Below are 18,458 nucleotides of genomic sequence, written 5' to 3'. Positions count from 1 at the left end.
CTTGTTGGGCTGAAGGTCCTGTTTCCACACTGTAGCCAATCTAATTTATTCTAATCTCGTCCACACCGACCCTGCAGAGAGCAATCGACCCAGACCCATTCCGCATCATTCCACATTTAATGCTGACGAATCCACCGGGCCCGCACTATCACCGTACACAATGGGACAATGAAGCATGGCCAATCCCGCAGAAGCTACACATCTTTGGAATGAGAGCGGTAACCGGAGCAGCCGGAGCAAACCCACGCACACACGGGCAGAATGTTCAAACTGGACAGACGGTGAGGCGAGAGTCGATTGAAACCTGTGTCCCAAGTACTTGAGTCAGCCAGTGTTAACCCATCCAGCGCAGTGCGCCGGACCACCCGGCTCCATAGCACAGCGGTTAGAGCACTGGTCTTGTAAACCAGGGGTCGTGAGTTCAAATCTCACTGGGGCCTCTCAGCCATGTCTCCAGCGCCCACTCAGTTTCAACGCTTGGCATGAGACTGTAGGATGCTATGGTCAAGCTCAACGCCAGCTTGTCGTCTAACCGGCTTATTTGGAAGCGACGGCGTTCACCCGCAATCACCAAATGAACGAGTCGCGCTCCTGAATAACCCTGTTGGACTGATAGCTGCTGTTTTTGTCAAGAGCTTGGGAATTGATGTCTGAAACACCAGGGTCATTACCCTGAAGTGACAGACACCTGTCGACTCTCATTTCTCGTCTCAGACCTGCTGAGCTTTTCCTGCAACTTCTGTTTTTGTCACTTACAGCGTTCAGTTGAAATCCACAAACTTCTTTCTTCTGCAGGCAAAGAACGGGGCTGTGTGTGTTCACGGATTTAACTTTGAGATCGCTGACCTCAGTCACTCCAAGCGAGCGAATGACAATTCCCAATTAGGTCTCCCGGTGATTGTCAGAAATCTCAGAGGCATAGGATCCCTCCAGTTTGGAAACAGGCCATTCCGCCCAACCAGTCGCTGAGTGGTTCGCACTGCTGCCTCACAGCGCTAGGGAGCCAGGCTCGATTCCAGCTTTAGGGAATCGAGTCTGTGTCGACTTTGCACATTCTCCCAGAGTCTGCGTGGGTTTGCTCCGGTTTGCTCTCACAGTCCAAAGACGTGCAGGCCGGCTGAATTGGCCATTCTAAATTGCTGAGCTGAAAATGTATTGCTGGAAAAGCGCAGCAGGTCAGGCAGCATCCAAGGAGCAGGAGAATCGACGTTTCGGGCATGAGCCCTTCTACAGGAAGTTCTAAATTGCCCCTAGTCATAGGTGCATTATTCAGAGTGAAACGGGTCTGGGTGGGTTACTCTTCAGAGGATCGATGTGGACTTGTTGGGCTGAAGGTCCTGTTTCCACACTGTAGCCAATCTAATTTATTCTAATCTCGTCCACACCGACCCTGCAGAGAGCAATCGACCCAGACCCATTCCGCATCATTCCACATTTAATGCTGACGAATCCACCGGGCCCGCACTATCACCGTACACAATGGGACAATGAAGCATGGCCAATCCCGCAGAAGCTACACATCTTTGGAATGAGAGCGGTAACCGGAGCAGCCGGAGCAAACCCACGCACACACGGGCAGAATGTTCAAACTGGACAGACGGTGAGGCGAGAGTCGATTGAAACCTGTGTCCCAAGTACTTGAGTCAGCCAGTGTTAACCCATCCAGCGCAGTGCGCCGGACCACCCGGCTCCATAGCACAGCGGTTAGAGCACTGGTCTTGTAAACCAGGGGTCGTGAGTTCAAATCTCACTGGGGCCTCTCAGCCATGTCTCCAGCGCCCACTCAGTTTCAGCGCTTGGCATGAGACTGTAGGATGCTATGGTCAAGCTCAACGCCAGCTTGTCGTCTAACCGGCTTATTTGGAAGCTACGGCGTTCACCCGCAATCACCAAATGAACGAGTCGCGCTCCTGAATAACCCTCTTGGACTGATAGCTGCTGTTTTTGTCAAGAGCTTGGGAATTGATGTCTGAAACACCAGGGTCATTACCCTGAAGTGACAGACACCTGTCGACTCTCATTTCTCGTCTCAGACCTGTTGAGCTTTTCCTGCAACTTCTGTGTTTGTCACTTACAGCGTTCAGTTGAAATCCACAAACTTCTTTCTTCTGCAGGCAAAGAACGGGGCTGTGTGTGTTCACGGATTTAACTTTGAGATCGCTGACCTCAGTCACTCCAAGCGAGCGAATGACAATTCCCAATTAGGTCTCCCGGTGATTGTCAGAAATCTCAGAGGCATAGGATCCCTCCAGTTTGGAAACAGGCCATTCCGCCCAACCAGTCGCTCAGTGGTTCGCACTGCTGCCTCACAGCGCTAGGGAGCCAGGCTCGATTCCAGCTTTAGGGAATCGAGTCTGTGTCGACTTTGCACATTCTCCCAGAGTCTGCGTGGGTTTGCTCCGGTTTGCTCTCACAGTCCAAAGACGTGCAGGCCGGCTGAATTGGCCATTCTAAATTGCTGAGCTGAAAATGTATTGCTGGAAAAGCGCAGCAGGTCAGGCAGCATCCAAGGAGCAGGAGAATCGACGTTTCGGGCATGAGCCCTTCTACAGGAAGTTCTAAATTGCCCCTAGTCATAGGTGCATTATTCAGAGTGAAACGGGTCTGGGTGGGTTACTCTTCAGAGGATCGATGTGGACTTGTTGGGCTGAAGGTCCTGTTTCCACACTGTAGCCAATCTAATTTATTCTAATCTCGTCCACACCGACCCTGCAGAGAGCAATCGACCCAGACCCATTCCGCATCATTCCACATTTAATGCTGGAGAATCCACCGGGCCCGCACTATCACCGTACACAATGGGACAATGAAGCATGGCCAATCCCGCAGAAGCTACACATCTTTGTACTGAGAGCGGTAACCGGAGCAGCCGGAGCAAACCCACGCACACACGGGCAGAATGTTCAAACTGGACAGACGGTGACGCGAGAGTCGATTGAAACCTGTGTCCCAAGTATTTGAGTCAGCCAGTGTTAACCAATCCAGTGCAGTGCACCGGGCCACCCGGCTCCATAGCTCAGCGGTTAGAGCGCTGGTCTCGTAAACCAGAAGTCGTGAGTTCAAATCTCACTGGGGCCTCTCGCCATGTCTCCAGCGCCCACTCAGTTTACAACGCTTGGCATGAGACTGTAGGATGCTATGTTCAAGCTCAACGCCAGCTTGTCGTCTAACCGGCTTTTTTGGAAGCTACGGCGTTCACCCGCAATCACCAAATGAACGAGTCGCGCTCCTGAATAACCCTCTTGGACTGATAGCTGCTGTTTTTGTCAAGAGCTTGGGAATTGATGTCTGAAACACCAGGGTCATTACCCTGAAGTGACAGACACCTGTCGACTCTCATTTCTCGTCTCAGACCTGTTGAGCTTTTCCTGCAACTTCTGTTTTTGTCACTTACAGCGTTCAGTTGAAATCCACAAACTTCTTTCTTCTGCAGGCAAAGAACGGGGCTGTGTGTGTTCACGGATTTAACTTTGAGATCGCTGACCTCAGTCACTCCAAGCGAGCGAATGACAATTCCCAATTAGGTCTCCCGGTGATTGTCAGAAATCTCAGAGGCATAGGATCCCTCCAGTTTGGAAACAGGCCATTCCGCCCAACCAGTCGCTCAGTGGTTCGCACTGCTGCCTCACAGCGCTAGGGAGCCAGGCTCGATTCCAGCTTTAGGGAATCGAGTCTGTGTCGACTTTGCACATTCTCCCAGAGTCTGCGTGGGTTTGCTCCGGTTTGCTCTCACAGTCCAAAGACGTGCAGGCCGGCTGAATTGGCCATTCTAAATTGCTGAGCTGAAAATGTATTGCTGGAAAAGCGCAGCAGGTCAGGCAGCATCCAAGGAGCAGGAGAATCGACGTTTCGGGCATGAGCCCTTCTACAGGAAGTTCTAAATTGCCCCTAGTCATAGGTGCATTATTCAGAGTGAAACGGGTCTGGGTGGGTTACTCTTCAGAGGATCGATGTGGACTTGTTGGGCTGAAGGTCCTGTTTCCACACTGTAGCCAATCTAATTTATTCTAATCTCGTCCACACCGACCCTGCAGAGAGCAATCGACCCAGACCCATTCCGCATCATTCCACATTTAATGCTGACGAATCCACCGGGCCCGCACTATCACCGTACACAATGGGACAATGAAGCATGGCCAATCCCGCAGAAGCTACACATCTTTGGACTGAGAGCGGTAACCGGAGCAGCCGGAGCAAACCCACGCACACACGGGCAGAATGTTCAAACTGTACAGACGGTGAGGCGAGAGTCGATTGAAACCTGTGTCCCAAGTACTAGAGTCAGCCAGTGTTAACCAATCCAGTGCAGTGCGCCGGGCCACCCGGCTCCATAGCTCAGCGGTTAGAGCGCTGGTCTTGTAAACCAGGGGTCGTGAGTTCAAATCTCACTCGGGCCTCTCAGCCATGTCTCCAGCGCCCACTCAGTTTCAACGCTTGGCATGAGACTGTAGGATGCTATGTTCAAGCTCAACGCCAGCTTGTCGTCTAACCGGCTTATTTGGAAGCTACGGCGTTCACCCGCAATCACCAAATGAACGAGTCGGGCTCCTGAATAACCCTGTTGGACTGATAGCTGCTGTTTTTGTCAAGAGCTTGGGAATTGATGTCTGAAACACCAGGGTCATTACCCTGAAGTGACAGACACCTGTCGACTCTCATTTCTCGTCTCAGACCTGTTGAGCTTTTCCTGCAACTTCTGTTTTTGTCACTTACAGCGTTCAGTTGAAATCCACAAACTTCTTTTTTTCTGCAGGCAAAGAACGGGGCTGTGTGTGTTCACGGATTTAACTTTGAGATCGCAGACCTCAGTCACTCCAAGCGAGCGAATGACAATTCCCAATTAGGTCTCCCGGTGATTGTCAGAAATCTCAGAGGCATAGGATCCCTCCAGTTTGGAAACAGGCCATTCCGCCCAACCAGTCGCTCAGTGGTTCGCACTGCTGCCTCACAGCGCTAGGGAGCCAGGCTCGATTCCAGCTTTAGGGAATCGAGTCTGTGTCGACTTTGCACATTCTCCCAGAGTCTGCGTGGGTTTGCTCCGGTTTGCTCTCACAGTCCAAAGACGTGCAGGCCGGCTGAATTGGCCATTCTAAATTGCTGAGCTGAAAATGTATTGCTGGAAAAGCGCAGCAGGTCCGGCAGCATCCAAGGAGCAGGAGAATCGACGTTTCGGGCATGAGCCCTTCTACAGGAAGTTCTAAATTGCCCCTAGTCATAGGTGCATTATTCAGAGTGAAACGGGTCTGGGTGGGTTACTCTTCAGAGGATCGATGTGGACTTGTTGGGCTGAAGGTCCTGTTTCCACACTGTAGCCAATCTAATTTATTCTAATCTCGTCCACACCGACCCTGCAGAGAGCAATCGACCCAGACCCATTCCGCATCATTCCACATTTAATGCTGACGAATCCACCGGGCCCGCACTATCACCGTACACAATGGGACAATGAAGCATGGCCAATCCCGCTGAAGCTACACATCTTTGGACTGAGAGCGGTAACCGGAGCAGCCGGAGCAAACCCACGCACACACGGGCAGAATGTTCAAACTGTACAGACGGTGAGGCGAGAGTCGATTGAAACCTGTGTCCCAAGTACTTGAGTCAGCCAGTGTTAACCAATCCAGCGCAGTGCGCCGGACCACCCGGCTCCATAGCACAGCGGTTAGAGCACTGGTCTTGTAAACCAGGGGTCGTGAGTTCAAATCTCACTGGGGCCTCTCAGCCATGTCTCCAGCGCCCACTCAGTTTCAGCGCTTGGCATGAGACTGTAGGATGCTATGTTCAAGCTCAACGCCAGCTTGTCGTCTAACCGGCTTATTTGGAAGCTACGGCGTTCACCCGCAATCACCAAATGAACGAGTCGCGCTCCTGAATAACCCTGTTGGACTGATAGCTGCTGTTTTTGTCAAGAGCTTGGGAATTGATGTCTGAAACACCAGGGTCATTACCCTGAAGTGACAGACACCTGTCGACTCTCATTTCTCGTCTCAGACCTGTTGAGCTTTTCCTGCAACTTCTGTTTTTGTCACTTACAGCGTTCAGTTGAAATCCACAAACTTCTTTCTTCTGCAGGCAAAGAACGGGGCTGTGTGTGTTCACGGATTTAACTTTGAGATCGCTGACCTCAGTCACTCCAAGCGAGCGAATGACAATTCCCAATTAGGTCTCCCGGTGATTGTCAGAAATCTCAGAGGCATAGGATCCCTCCAGTTTGGAAACAGGCCATTCCGCCCAACCAGTCGCTGAGTGGTTCGCACTGCTGCCTCACAGCGCTAGGGAGCCAGGCTCGATTCCAGCTTTAGGGAATCGAGTCTGTGTCGACTTTGCACATTCTCCCAGAGTCTGCGTGGGTTTGCTCCGGTTTGCTCTCACAGTCCAAAGACGTGCAGGCCGGCTGAATTGGCCATTCTAAATTGCTGAGCTGAAAATGTATTGCTGGAAAAGCGCAGCAGGTCCGGCAGCATCCAAGGAGCAGGAGAATCGACGTTTCGGGCATGAGCCCTTCTACAGGAAGTTCTAAATTGCCCCTAGTCATAGGTGCATTATTCAGAGTGAAACGGGTCTGGGTGGGTTACTCTTCAGAGGATCGATGTGGACTTGTTGGGCTGAAGGTCCTGTTTCCACACTGTAGCCAATCTAATTTATTCTAATCTCGTCCACACCGACCCTGCAGAGAGCAATCGACCCAGACCCATTCCGCATCATTCCACATTTAATGCTGACGAATCCACCGGGCCCGCACTATCACCGTACACAATGGGACAATGAAGCATGGCCAATCCCGCAGAAGCTACACATCTTTGGAATGAGAGCGGTAACCGGAGCAGCCGGAGCAAACCCACGCACACACGGGCAGAATGTTCAAACTGGACAGACGGTGAGGCGAGAGTCGATTGAAACCTGTGTCCCAAGTACTTGAGTCAGCCAGTGTTAACCCATCCAGCGCAGTGCGCCGGACCACCCGGCTCCATAGCACAGCGGTTAGAGCACTGGTCTTGTAAACCAGGGGTCGTGAGTTCAAATCTCACTGGGGCCTCTCAGCCATGTCTCCAGCGCCCACTCAGTTTCAACGCTTGGCATGAGACTGTAGGATGCTATGGTCAAGCTCAACGCCAGCTTGTCGTCTAACCGGCTTATTTGGAAGCTACGGCGTTCACCCGCAATCACCAAATGAACGAGTCGCGCTCCTGAATAACCCTGTTGGACTGATAGCTGCTGTTTTTGTCAAGAGCTTGGGAATTGATGTCTGAAACACCAGGGTCATTACCCTGAAGTGACAGACACCTGTCGACTCTCATTTCTCGTCTCAGACCTGTTGAGCTTTTCCTGCAACTTCTGTTTTTGTCACTTACAGCGTTCAGTTGAAATCCACAAACTTCTTTCTTCTGCAGGCAAAGAACGGGGCTGTGTGTGTTCACGGATTTAACTTTGAGATCGCTGACCTCAGTCACTCCAAGCGAGCGAATGACAATTCCCAATTAGGTCTCCCGGTGATTGTCAGAAATCTCAGAGGCATAGGATCCCTCCAGTTTGGAAACAGGCCATTCCGCCCAACCAGTCGCTGAGTGGTTCGCACTGCTGCCTCACAGCGCTAGGGAGCCAGGCTCGATTCCAGCTTTAGGGAATCGAGTCTGTGTCGACTTTGCACATTCTCCCAGAGTCTGCGTGGGTTTGCTCCGGTTTGCTCTCACAGTCCAAAGACGTGCAGGCCGGCTGAATTGGCCATTCTAAATTGCTGAGCTGAAAATGTATTGCTGGAAAAGCGCAGCAGGTCAGGCAGCATCCAAGGAGCAGGAGAATCGACGTTTCGGGCATGAGCCCTTCTACAGGAAGTTCTAAATTGCCCCTAGTCATAGGTGCATTATTCAGAGTGAAACGGGTCTGGGTGGGTTACTCTTCAGAGGATCGATGTGGACTTGTTGGGCTGAAGGTCCTGTTTCCACACTGTAGCCAATCTAATTTATTCTAATCTCGTCCACACCGACCCTGCAGAGAGCAATCGACCCAGACCCATTCCGCATCATTCCACATTTAATGCTGACGAATCCACCGGGCCCGCACTATCACCGTACACAATGGGACAATGAAGCATGGCCAATCCCGCAGAAGCTACACATCTTTGGAATGAGAGCGGTAACCGGAGCAGCCGGAGCAAACCCACGCACACACGGGCAGAATGTTCAAACTGGACAGACGGTGAGGCGAGAGTCGATTGAAACCTGTGTCCCAAGTACTTGAGTCAGCCAGTGTTAACCCATCCAGCGCAGTGCGCCGGACCACCCGGCTCCATAGCACAGCGGTTAGAGCACTGGTCTTGTAAACCAGGGGTCGTGAGTTCAAATCTCACTGGGGCCTCTCAGCCATGTCTCCAGCGCCCACTCAGTTTCAGCGCTTGGCATGAGACTGTAGGATGCTATGGTCAAGCTCAACGCCAGCTTGTCGTCTAACCGGCTTATTTGGAAGCTACGGCGTTCACCCGCAATCACCAAATGAACGAGTCGCGCTCCTGAATAACCCTCTTGGACTGATAGCTGCTGTTTTTGTCAAGAGCTTGGGAATTGATGTCTGAAACACCAGGGTCATTACCCTGAAGTGACAGACACCTGTCGACTCTCATTTCTCGTCTCAGACCTGTTGAGCTTTTCCTGCAACTTCTGTGTTTGTCACTTACAGCGTTCAGTTGAAATCCACAAACTTCTTTCTTCTGCAGGCAAAGAACGGGGCTGTGTGTGTTCACGGATTTAACTTTGAGATCGCTGACCTCAGTCACTCCAAGCGAGCGAATGACAATTCCCAATTAGGTCTCCCGGTGATTGTCAGAAATCTCAGAGGCATAGGATCCCTCCAGTTTGGAAACAGGCCATTCCGCCCAACCAGTCGCTCAGTGGTTCGCACTGCTGCCTCACAGCGCTAGGGAGCCAGGCTCGATTCCAGCTTTAGGGAATCGAGTCTGTGTCGACTTTGCACATTCTCCCAGAGTCTGCGTGGGTTTGCTCCGGTTTGCTCTCACAGTCCAAAGACGTGCAGGCCGGCTGAATTGGCCATTCTAAATTGCTGAGCTGAAAATGTATTGCTGGAAAAGCGCAGCAGGTCAGGCAGCATCCAAGGAGCAGGAGAATCGACGTTTCGGGCATGAGCCCTTCTACAGGAAGTTCTAAATTGCCCCTAGTCATAGGTGCATTATTCAGAGTGAAACGGGTCTGGGTGGGTTACTCTTCAGAGGATCGATGTGGACTTGTTGGGCTGAAGGTCCTGTTTCCACACTGTAGCCAATCTAATTTATTCTAATCTCGTCCACACCGACCCTGCAGAGAGCAATCGACCCAGACCCATTCCGCATCATTCCACATTTAATGCTGGAGAATCCACCGGGCCCGCACTATCACCGTACACAATGGGACAATGAAGCATGGCCAATCCCGCAGAAGCTACACATCTTTGTACTGAGAGCGGTAACCGGAGCAGCCGGAGCAAACCCACGCACACACGGGCAGAATGTTCAAACTGGACAGACGGTGACGCGAGAGTCGATTGAAACCTGTGTCCCAAGTATTTGAGTCAGCCAGTGTTAACCAATCCAGTGCAGTGCACCGGGCCACCCGGCTCCATAGCTCAGCGGTTAGAGCGCTGGTCTCGTAAACCAGAAGTCGTGAGTTCAAATCTCACTGGGGCCTCTCGCCATGTCTCCAGCGCCCACTCAGTTTACAACGCTTGGCATGAGACTGTAGGATGCTATGTTCAAGCTCAACGCCAGCTTGTCGTCTAACCGGCTTTTTTGGAAGCTACGGCGTTCACCCGCAATCACCAAATGAACGAGTCGCGCTCCTGAATAACCCTCTTGGACTGATAGCTGCTGTTTTTGTCAAGAGCTTGGGAATTGATGTCTGAAACACCAGGGTCATTACCCTGAAGTGACAGACACCTGTCGACTCTCATTTCTCGTCTCAGACCTGTTGAGCTTTTCCTGCAACTTCTGTTTTTGTCACTTACAGCGTTCAGTTGAAATCCACAAACTTCTTTCTTCTGCAGGCAAAGAACGGGGCTGTGTGTGTTCACGGATTTAACTTTGAGATCGCTGACCTCAGTCACTCCAAGCGAGCGAATGACAATTCCCAATTAGGTCTCCCGGTGATTGTCAGAAATCTCAGAGGCATAGGATCCCTCCAGTTTGGAAACAGGCCATTCCGCCCAACCAGTCGCTCAGTGGTTCGCACTGCTGCCTCACAGCGCTAGGGAGCCAGGCTCGATTCCAGCTTTAGGGAATCGAGTCTGTGTCGACTTTGCACATTCTCCCAGAGTCTGCGTGGGTTTGCTCCGGTTTGCTCTCACAGTCCAAAGACGTGCAGGCCGGCTGAATTGGCCATTCTAAATTGCTGAGCTGAAAATGTATTGCTGGAAAAGCGCAGCAGGTCAGGCAGCATCCAAGGAGCAGGAGAATCGACGTTTCGGGCATGAGCCCTTCTACAGGAAGTTCTAAATTGCCCCTAGTCATAGGTGCATTATTCAGAGTGAAACGGGTCTGGGTGGGTTACTCTTCAGAGGATCGATGTGGACTTGTTGGGCTGAAGGTCCTGTTTCCACACTGTAGCCAATCTAATTTATTCTAATCTCGTCCACACCGACCCTGCAGAGAGCAATCGACCCAGACCCATTCCGCATCATTCCACATTTAATGCTGACGAATCCACCGGGCCCGCACTATCACCGTACACAATGGGACAATGAAGCATGGCCAATCCCGCAGAAGCTACACATCTTTGGACTGAGAGCGGTAACCGGAGCAGCCGGAGCAAACCCACGCACACACGGGCAGAATGTTCAAACTGTACAGACGGTGAGGCGAGAGTCGATTGAAACCTGTGTCCCAAGTACTAGAGTCAGCCAGTGTTAACCAATCCAGTGCAGTGCGCCGGGCCACCCGGCTCCATAGCTCAGCGGTTAGAGCGCTGGTCTTGTAAACCAGGGGTCGTGAGTTCAAATCTCACTCGGGCCTCTCAGCCATGTCTCCAGCGCCCACTCAGTTTCAACGCTTGGCATGAGACTGTAGGATGCTATGTTCAAGCTCAACGCCAGCTTGTCGTCTAACCGGCTTATTTGGAAGCTACGGCGTTCACCCGCAATCACCAAATGAACGAGTCGGGCTCCTGAATAACCCTGTTGGACTGATAGCTGCTGTTTTTGTCAAGAGCTTGGGAATTGATGTCTGAAACACCAGGGTCATTACCCTGAAGTGACAGACACCTGTCGACTCTCATTTCTCGTCTCAGACCTGTTGAGCTTTTCCTGCAACTTCTGTTTTTGTCACTTACAGCGTTCAGTTGAAATCCACAAACTTCTTTTTTTCTGCAGGCAAAGAACGGGGCTGTGTGTGTTCACGGATTTAACTTTGAGATCGCAGACCTCAGTCACTCCAAGCGAGCGAATGACAATTCCCAATTAGGTCTCCCGGTGATTGTCAGAAATCTCAGAGGCATAGGATCCCTCCAGTTTGGAAACAGGCCATTCCGCCCAACCAGTCGCTCAGTGGTTCGCACTGCTGCCTCACAGCGCTAGGGAGCCAGGCTCGATTCCAGCTTTAGGGAATCGAGTCTGTGTCGACTTTGCACATTCTCCCAGAGTCTGCGTGGGTTTGCTCCGGTTTGCTCTCACAGTCCAAAGACGTGCAGGCCGGCTGAATTGGCCATTCTAAATTGCTGAGCTGAAAATGTATTGCTGGAAAAGCGCAGCAGGTCCGGCAGCATCCAAGGAGCAGGAGAATCGACGTTTCGGGCATGAGCCCTTCTACAGGAAGTTCTAAATTGCCCCTAGTCATAGGTGCATTATTCAGAGTGAAACGGGTCTGGGTGGGTTACTCTTCAGAGGATCGATGTGGACTTGTTGGGCTGAAGGTCCTGTTTCCACACTGTAGCCAATCTAATTTATTCTAATCTCGTCCACACCGACCCTGCAGAGAGCAATCGACCCAGACCCATTCCGCATCATTCCACATTTAATGCTGACGAATCCACCGGGCCCGCACTATCACCGTACACAATGGGACAATGAAGCATGGCCAATCCCGCTGAAGCTACACATCTTTGGACTGAGAGCGGTAACCGGAGCAGCCGGAGCAAACCCACGCACACACGGGCAGAATGTTCAAACTGTACAGACGGTGAGGCGAGAGTCGATTGAAACCTGTGTCCCAAGTACTTGAGTCAGCCAGTGTTAACCAATCCAGCGCAGTGCGCCGGACCACCCGGCTCCATAGCACAGCGGTTAGAGCACTGGTCTTGTAAACCAGGGGTCGTGAGTTCAAATCTCACTGGGGCCTCTCAGCCATGTCTCCAGCGCCCACTCAGTTTCAGCGCTTGGCATGAGACTGTAGGATGCTATGTTCAAGCTCAACGCCAGCTTGTCGTCTAACCGGCTTATTTGGAAGCTACGGCGTTCACCCGCAATCACCAAATGAACGAGTCGCGCTCCTGAATAACCCTGTTGGACTGATAGCTGCTGTTTTTGTCAAGAGCTTGGGAATTGATGTCTGAAACACCAGGGTCATTACCCTGAAGTGACAGACACCTGTCGACTCTCATTTCTCGTCTCAGACCTGTTGAGCTTTTCCTGCAACTTCTGTTTTTGTCACTTACAGCGTTCAGTTGAAATCCACAAACTTCTTTCTTCTGCAGGCAAAGAACGGGGCTGTGTGTGTTCACGGATTTAACTTTGAGATCGCTGACCTCAGTCACTCCAAGCGAGCGAATGACAATTCCCAATTAGGTCTCCCGGTGATTGTCAGAAATCTCAGAGGCATAGGATCCCTCCAGTTTGGAAACAGGCCATTCCGCCCAACCAGTCGCTGAGTGGTTCGCACTGCTGCCTCACAGCGCTAGGGAGCCAGGCTCGATTCCAGCTTTAGGGAATCGAGTCTGTGTCGACTTTGCACATTCTCCCAGAGTCTGCGTGGGTTTGCTCCGGTTTGCTCTCACAGTCCAAAGACGTGCAGGCCGGCTGAATTGGCCATTCTAAATTGCTGAGCTGAAAATGTATTGCTGGAAAAGCGCAGCAGGTCCGGCAGCATCCAAGGAGCAGGAGAATCGACGTTTCGGGCATGAGCCCTTCTACAGGAAGTTCTAAATTGCCCCTAGTCATAGGTGCATTATTCAGAGTGAAACGGGTCTGGGTGGGTTACTCTTCAGAGGATCGATGTGGACTTGTTGGGCTGAAGGTCCTGTTTCCACACTGTAGCCAATCTAATTTATTCTAATCTCGTCCACACCGACCCTGCAGAGAGCAATCGACCCAGACCCATTCCGCATCATTCCACATTTAATGCTGACGAATCCACCGGGCCCGCACTATCACCGTACACAATGGGACAATGAAGCATGGCCAATCCCGCAGAAGCTACACATCTTTGGAATGAGAGCGGTAACCGGAGCAGCCGGAGCAAACCCACGCACACACGGGCAGAATGTTCAAACTGGACAGACGGTGAGGCGAGAGTCGATTGAAACCTGTGTCCCAAGTACTTGAGTCAGCCAGTGTTAACCCATCCAGCGCAGTGCGCCGGACCACCCGGCTCCATAGCACAGCGGTTAGAGCACTGGTCTTGTAAACCAGGGGTCGTGAGTTCAAATCTCACTGGGGCCTCTCAGCCATGTCTCCAGCGCCCACTCAGTTTCAACGCTTGGCATGAGACTGTAGGATGCTATGGTCAAGCTCAACGCCAGCTTGTCGTCTAACCGGCTTATTTGGAAGCTACGGCGTTCACCCGCAATCACCAAATGAACGAGTCGCGCTCCTGAATAACCCTGTTGGACTGATAGCTGCTGTTTTTGTCAAGAGCTTGGGAATTGATGTCTGAAACACCAGGGTCATTACCCTGAAGTGACAGACACCTGTCGACTCTCATTTCTCGTCTCAGACCTGTTGAGCTTTTCCTGCAACTTCTGTTTTTGTCACTTACAGCGTTCAGTTGAAATCCACAAACTTCTTTCTTCTGCAGGCAAAGAACGGGGCTGTGTGTGTTCACGGATTTAACTTTGAGATCGCTGACCTCAGTCACTCCAAGCGAGCGAATGACAATTCCCAATTAGGTCTCCCGGTGATTGTCAGAAATCTCAGAGGCATAGGATCCCTCCAGTTTGGAAACAGGCCATTCCGCCCAACCAGTCGCTGAGTGGTTCGCACTGCTGCCTCACAGCGCTAGGGAGCCAGGCTCGATTCCAGCTTTAGGGAATCGAGTCTGTGTCGACTTTGCACATTCTCCCAGAGTCTGCGTGGGTTTGCTCCGGTTTGCTCTCACAGTCCAAAGACGTGCAGGCCGGCTGAATTGGCCATTCTAAATTGCTGAGCTGAAAATGTATTGCTGGAAAAGCGCAGCAGGTCAGGCAGCATCCAAGGAGCAGGAGAATCGACGTTTCGGGCATGAGCCCTTCTACAGGAAGTTCTAAATTGCCCCTAGTCATAGGTGCATTATTCAGAGTGAAACGGGTCTGGGTGGGTTACTCTTCAGAGGATCGATGTGGACTTGTTGGGCTGAAGGTCCTGTTTCCACACTGTAGCCAATCTAATTTATTCTAATCTCGTCCACACCGACCCTGCAGAGAGCAATCGACCCAGACCCATTCCGCATCATTCCACATTTAATGCTGACGAATCCACCGGGCCCGCACTATCACCGTACACAATGGGACAATGAAGCATGGCCAATCCCGCAGAAGCTACACATCTTTGGACTGAGAGCGGTAACCGGAGCAGCCGGAGCAAACCCACGCACACACGGGCAGAATGTTCAAACTGTACAGACGGTGAGGCGAGAGTCGATTGAAACCTGCGTCCCATGTATTTGAGTCAGCCAGTGTTAACCAATCCAGCGCAGTGCGCCGGACCACCCGGCTCCATAGCTCAGCGGTTAGAGCACTGGTCTTGTAAACCAGTGGTCGTGAGTTCAAATCTCACTGGGGCCTCTCAGCCATGTCTCCAGCGCCCACTCAGTTTCAACGCTTGGCATGAGACTGTAGGATGCTATGTTCAAGCTCAACGCCAGCTTGTCGTCTAACCGGCTTATTTGGAAGCTACGGCGTTCACCCGCAATCACCAAATGAACGAGTCGCGCTCCTGAATAACCCTGTTGGACTGATAGCTGCTGTTTTTGTCAAGAGCTTGGGAATTGATGTCTGAAACACCAGGGTCATTACCCTGAAGTGACAGACACCTGTCGACTCTCATTTCTCGTCTCAGACCTGTTGAGCTTTTCCTGCAACTTCTGTTTTTGTCACTTACAGCGTTCAGTTGAAATCCACAAACTTCTTTCTTCTGCAGGCAAAGAACGGGGCTGTGTGTGTTCACGGATTTAACTTTGAGATCGCTGACCTCAGTCACTCCAAGCGAGCGAATGACAATTCCCAATTAGGTCTCCCGGTGATTGTCAGAAATCTCAGAGGCATAGGATCCCTCCAGTTTGGAAACAGGCCATTCCGCCCAACCAGTCGCTGAGTGGTTCGCACTGCTGCCTCACAGCGCTAGGGAGCCAGGCTCGATTCCAGCTTTAGGGAATCGAGTCTGTGTCGACTTTGCACATTCTCCCAGAGTCTGCGTGGGTTTGCTCCGGTTTGCTCTCACAGTCCAAAGACGTGCAGGCCGGCTGAATTGGCCATTCTAAATTGCTGAGCTGAAAATGTATTGCTGGAAAAGCGCAGCAGGTCAGGCAGCATCCAAGGAGCAGGAGAATCGACGTTTCGGGCATGAGCCCTTCTACAGGAAGTTCTAAATTGCCCCTAGTCATAGGTGCATTATTCAGAGTGAAACGGGTCTGGGTGGGTTACTCTTCAGAGGATCGATGTGGACTTGTTGGGCTGAAGGTCCTGTTTCCACACTGTAGCCAATCTAATTTATTCTAATCTCGTCCACACCGACCCTGCAGAGAGCAATCGACCCAGACCCATTCCGCATCATTCCACATTTAATGCTGACGAATCCACCGGGCCCGCACTATCACCGTACACAATGGGACAATGAAGCATGGCCAATCCCGCAGAAGCTACACATCTTTGGACTGAGAGCGGTAACCGGAGCAGCCGGAGCAAACCCACGCACACACGGGCAGAATGTTCAAACTGTACAGACGGTGAGGCGAGAGTCGATTGAAACCTGCGTCCCATGTATTTGAGTCAGCCAGTGTTAACCAATCCAGCGCAGTGCGCCGGACCACCCGGCTCCATAGCTCAGCGGTTAGAGCACTGGTCTTGTAAACCAGGGGTTGTGAGTTCAAATCTCACTGGGGCCTCTCAGCCATGTCTCCAGCGCCCACTCAGTTTCAACGCTTGGCATGAGACTGTAGGATGCTATGTTCAAGCTCAACGCCAGCTTGTCGTCTAACCGGCTTATTTGGAAGCTACGGCGTTCACCCGCAATCACCAAATGAACGAGTCGCACTCCTGAATAACCCTGTTGGACTGATAGCTGCTGTTTTTGTCAAGAGCTTGGGAATTGATGTCTGAAACACCAGGGTCATTACCCTGAAGTGACAGACACCTGTCGACTCTCATTTCTCGTCTCAGACCTGTTGAGCTTTTCCTGCAACTTCTGTTTTTGTCACTTACAGCGTTCAGTTGAAATCCACAAACTTCTTTCTTCTGCAGGCAAAGAACGGGGCTGTGTGTGTTCACGGATTTAACTTTGAGATCGCTGACCTCAGTCACTCCAAGCGAGCGAATGACAATTCCCAATTAGGTCTCCCGGTGATTGTCAGAAATCTCAGAGGCATAGGATCCCTCCAGTTTGGAAACAGGCCATTCCGCCCAACCAGTCGCTGAGTGGTTCGCACTGCTGCCTCACAGCGCTAGGGAGCCAGGCTCGATTCCAGCTTTAGGGAATCGAGTCTGTGTCGACTTTGCACATTCTCCCAGAGTCTGCGTGGGTTTGCTCCGGTTTGCTCTCACAGTCCAAAGACGTGCAGGCCGGCTGAATTGGCCATTCTAAATTGCTGAGCTGAAAATGTATTGCTGGAAAAGCGCAGCAGGTCAGGCAGCATCCAAGGAGCAGGAGAATCGACGTTTCGGGCATGAGCCCTTCTACAGGAAGTTCTAAATTGCCCCTAGTCATAGGTGCATTATTCAGAGTGAAACGGGTCTGGGTGGGTTACTCTTCAGAGGATCGATGTGGACTTGTTGGGCTGAAGGTCCTGTTTCCACACTGTAGCCAATCTAATTTATTCTAATCTCGTCCACACCGACCCTGCAGAGAGCAATCGACCCAGACCCATTCCGCATCATTCCACATTTAATGCTGACGAATCCACCGGGCCCGCACTATCACCGTACACAATGGGACAATGAAGAATGGCCAATCCCGCAGAAGCTACACATCTTTGGACTGAGAGCGGTAACCGGAGCAGCCGGAGCAAACCCACGCACACACGGGCAGAATGTTCAAACTGTACAGACGGTGAGGCGAGAGTCGATTGAAACCTGCGTCCCATGTATTTGAGTCAGCCAGTGTTAACCAATCCAGCGCAGTGCGCCGGACCACCCGGCTCCATAGCTCAGCGGTTAGAGCACTGGTCTTGTAAACCAGGGGTCGTGAGTTCAAATCTCACTGGGGCCTCTCAGCCATGTCTCCAGCGCCCACTCAGTTTCAACGCTTGGTATGAGACTGTAGGATGCTATGTTCAAGCTCAACGCCAGCTTGTCGTCTAACCGGCTTATTTGGAAGCTACGGCGTTCACCCGCAATCACCAAATGAACGAGTCGCGCTCCTGAATAACCCTGTTGGACTGATAGCTGCTGTTTTTGTCAAGAGCTTGGGAATTGATGTCTGAAACACCAGGGTCATTACCCTGAAGTGACAGACACTTGTCGCCTCTCATTTCTCGTCTCAGACCTGTTGAGCTTTTCCTGCAACTTCTGTTTTTGTCACTTACAGCGTTCAGTTGAAATCCACAAACTTCTTTTTTCTGCAGGCAAAGAACGGGGCTGTGTGTGTTCACGGATTTAACTTTGAGATCGCTGACCTCAGTCACTCCAAGCGAGCGAATGACAATTCCCAATTAGGTCTCCCGGTGATTGTCAGAAATCTCAGAGGCATAGGATCCCTCCAGTTTGGAAACAGGCCATTCCGCCCAACCAGTCGCTCAGTGGTTCGCACTGCTGCCTCACAGCGCTAGGGAGCCAGGCTCGATTCCAGCTTTAGGGAATCGAGTCTGTGTCGACTTTGCACATTCTCCCAGAGTCTGCGTGGGTTTGCTCCGGTTTGCTCTCACAGTCCAAAGACGTGCAGGCCGGCTGAATTGGCCATTCTAAATTGCTGAGCTGAAAATGTATTGCTGGAAAAGCGCAGCAGGTCAGGCAGCATCCAAGGAGCAGGAGAATCGACGTTTCGGGCATGAGCCTTTCTACAGGAAGGTCTAAATTGCCCCTAGTCATAGGTGCATTATTCAGAGTGAAACGGGTCTGGGTGGGTTACTCTTCAGAGGA

General features: G+C 51.6%; 7 non-coding genes across 7 annotated transcripts; all 7 read left to right on the top strand.

Moving 5' to 3' along the window:
• Positions 1-3,005: 3,005 nt before the first annotated feature.
• On the top strand, positions 3,006-3,078 carry trnat-cgu (transfer RNA threonine (anticodon CGU)). The gene has a single exon. It is a non-coding gene; the product is annotated as a tRNA-Thr (tRNA).
• Positions 3,079-4,324: 1,246 nt separating this feature from the next.
• Positions 4,325-4,397, top strand: trnat-ugu (transfer RNA threonine (anticodon UGU)). Its single transcript has one exon. It is a non-coding gene; the product is annotated as a tRNA-Thr (tRNA).
• A 5,204-nt stretch (positions 4,398-9,601) lies between these two features.
• On the top strand, positions 9,602-9,674 carry trnat-cgu (transfer RNA threonine (anticodon CGU)). Its single transcript has one exon. It is a non-coding gene; the product is annotated as a tRNA-Thr (tRNA).
• Positions 9,675-10,920: 1,246 nt separating this feature from the next.
• On the top strand, positions 10,921-10,993 carry trnat-ugu (transfer RNA threonine (anticodon UGU)). The gene has a single exon. It is a non-coding gene; the product is annotated as a tRNA-Thr (tRNA).
• Positions 10,994-14,878: 3,885 nt separating this feature from the next.
• On the top strand, positions 14,879-14,951 carry trnat-ugu (transfer RNA threonine (anticodon UGU)). The gene has a single exon. It is a non-coding gene; the product is annotated as a tRNA-Thr (tRNA).
• A 1,246-nt stretch (positions 14,952-16,197) lies between these two features.
• On the top strand, positions 16,198-16,270 carry trnat-ugu (transfer RNA threonine (anticodon UGU)). Its single transcript has one exon. It is a non-coding gene; the product is annotated as a tRNA-Thr (tRNA).
• Positions 16,271-17,516: 1,246 nt separating this feature from the next.
• On the top strand, positions 17,517-17,589 carry trnat-ugu (transfer RNA threonine (anticodon UGU)). Its single transcript has one exon. It is a non-coding gene; the product is annotated as a tRNA-Thr (tRNA).
• The last annotated feature ends 869 nt before the right edge of the window (positions 17,590-18,458 follow it).

Source organism: Chiloscyllium plagiosum, unplaced genomic scaffold (assembly GCF_037043375.1).
Source record: "Chiloscyllium plagiosum isolate Xiang-an unplaced genomic scaffold, Cpla_swu_hap1 HiC_scaffold_38, whole genome shotgun sequence".
NCBI lineage: Eukaryota > Metazoa > Chordata > Chondrichthyes > Orectolobiformes > Hemiscylliidae > Chiloscyllium > Chiloscyllium plagiosum.
The sequence above is the reverse complement of the archived record's forward strand: the minus strand, read 5'-3'. Positions and strand labels throughout refer to the sequence as shown.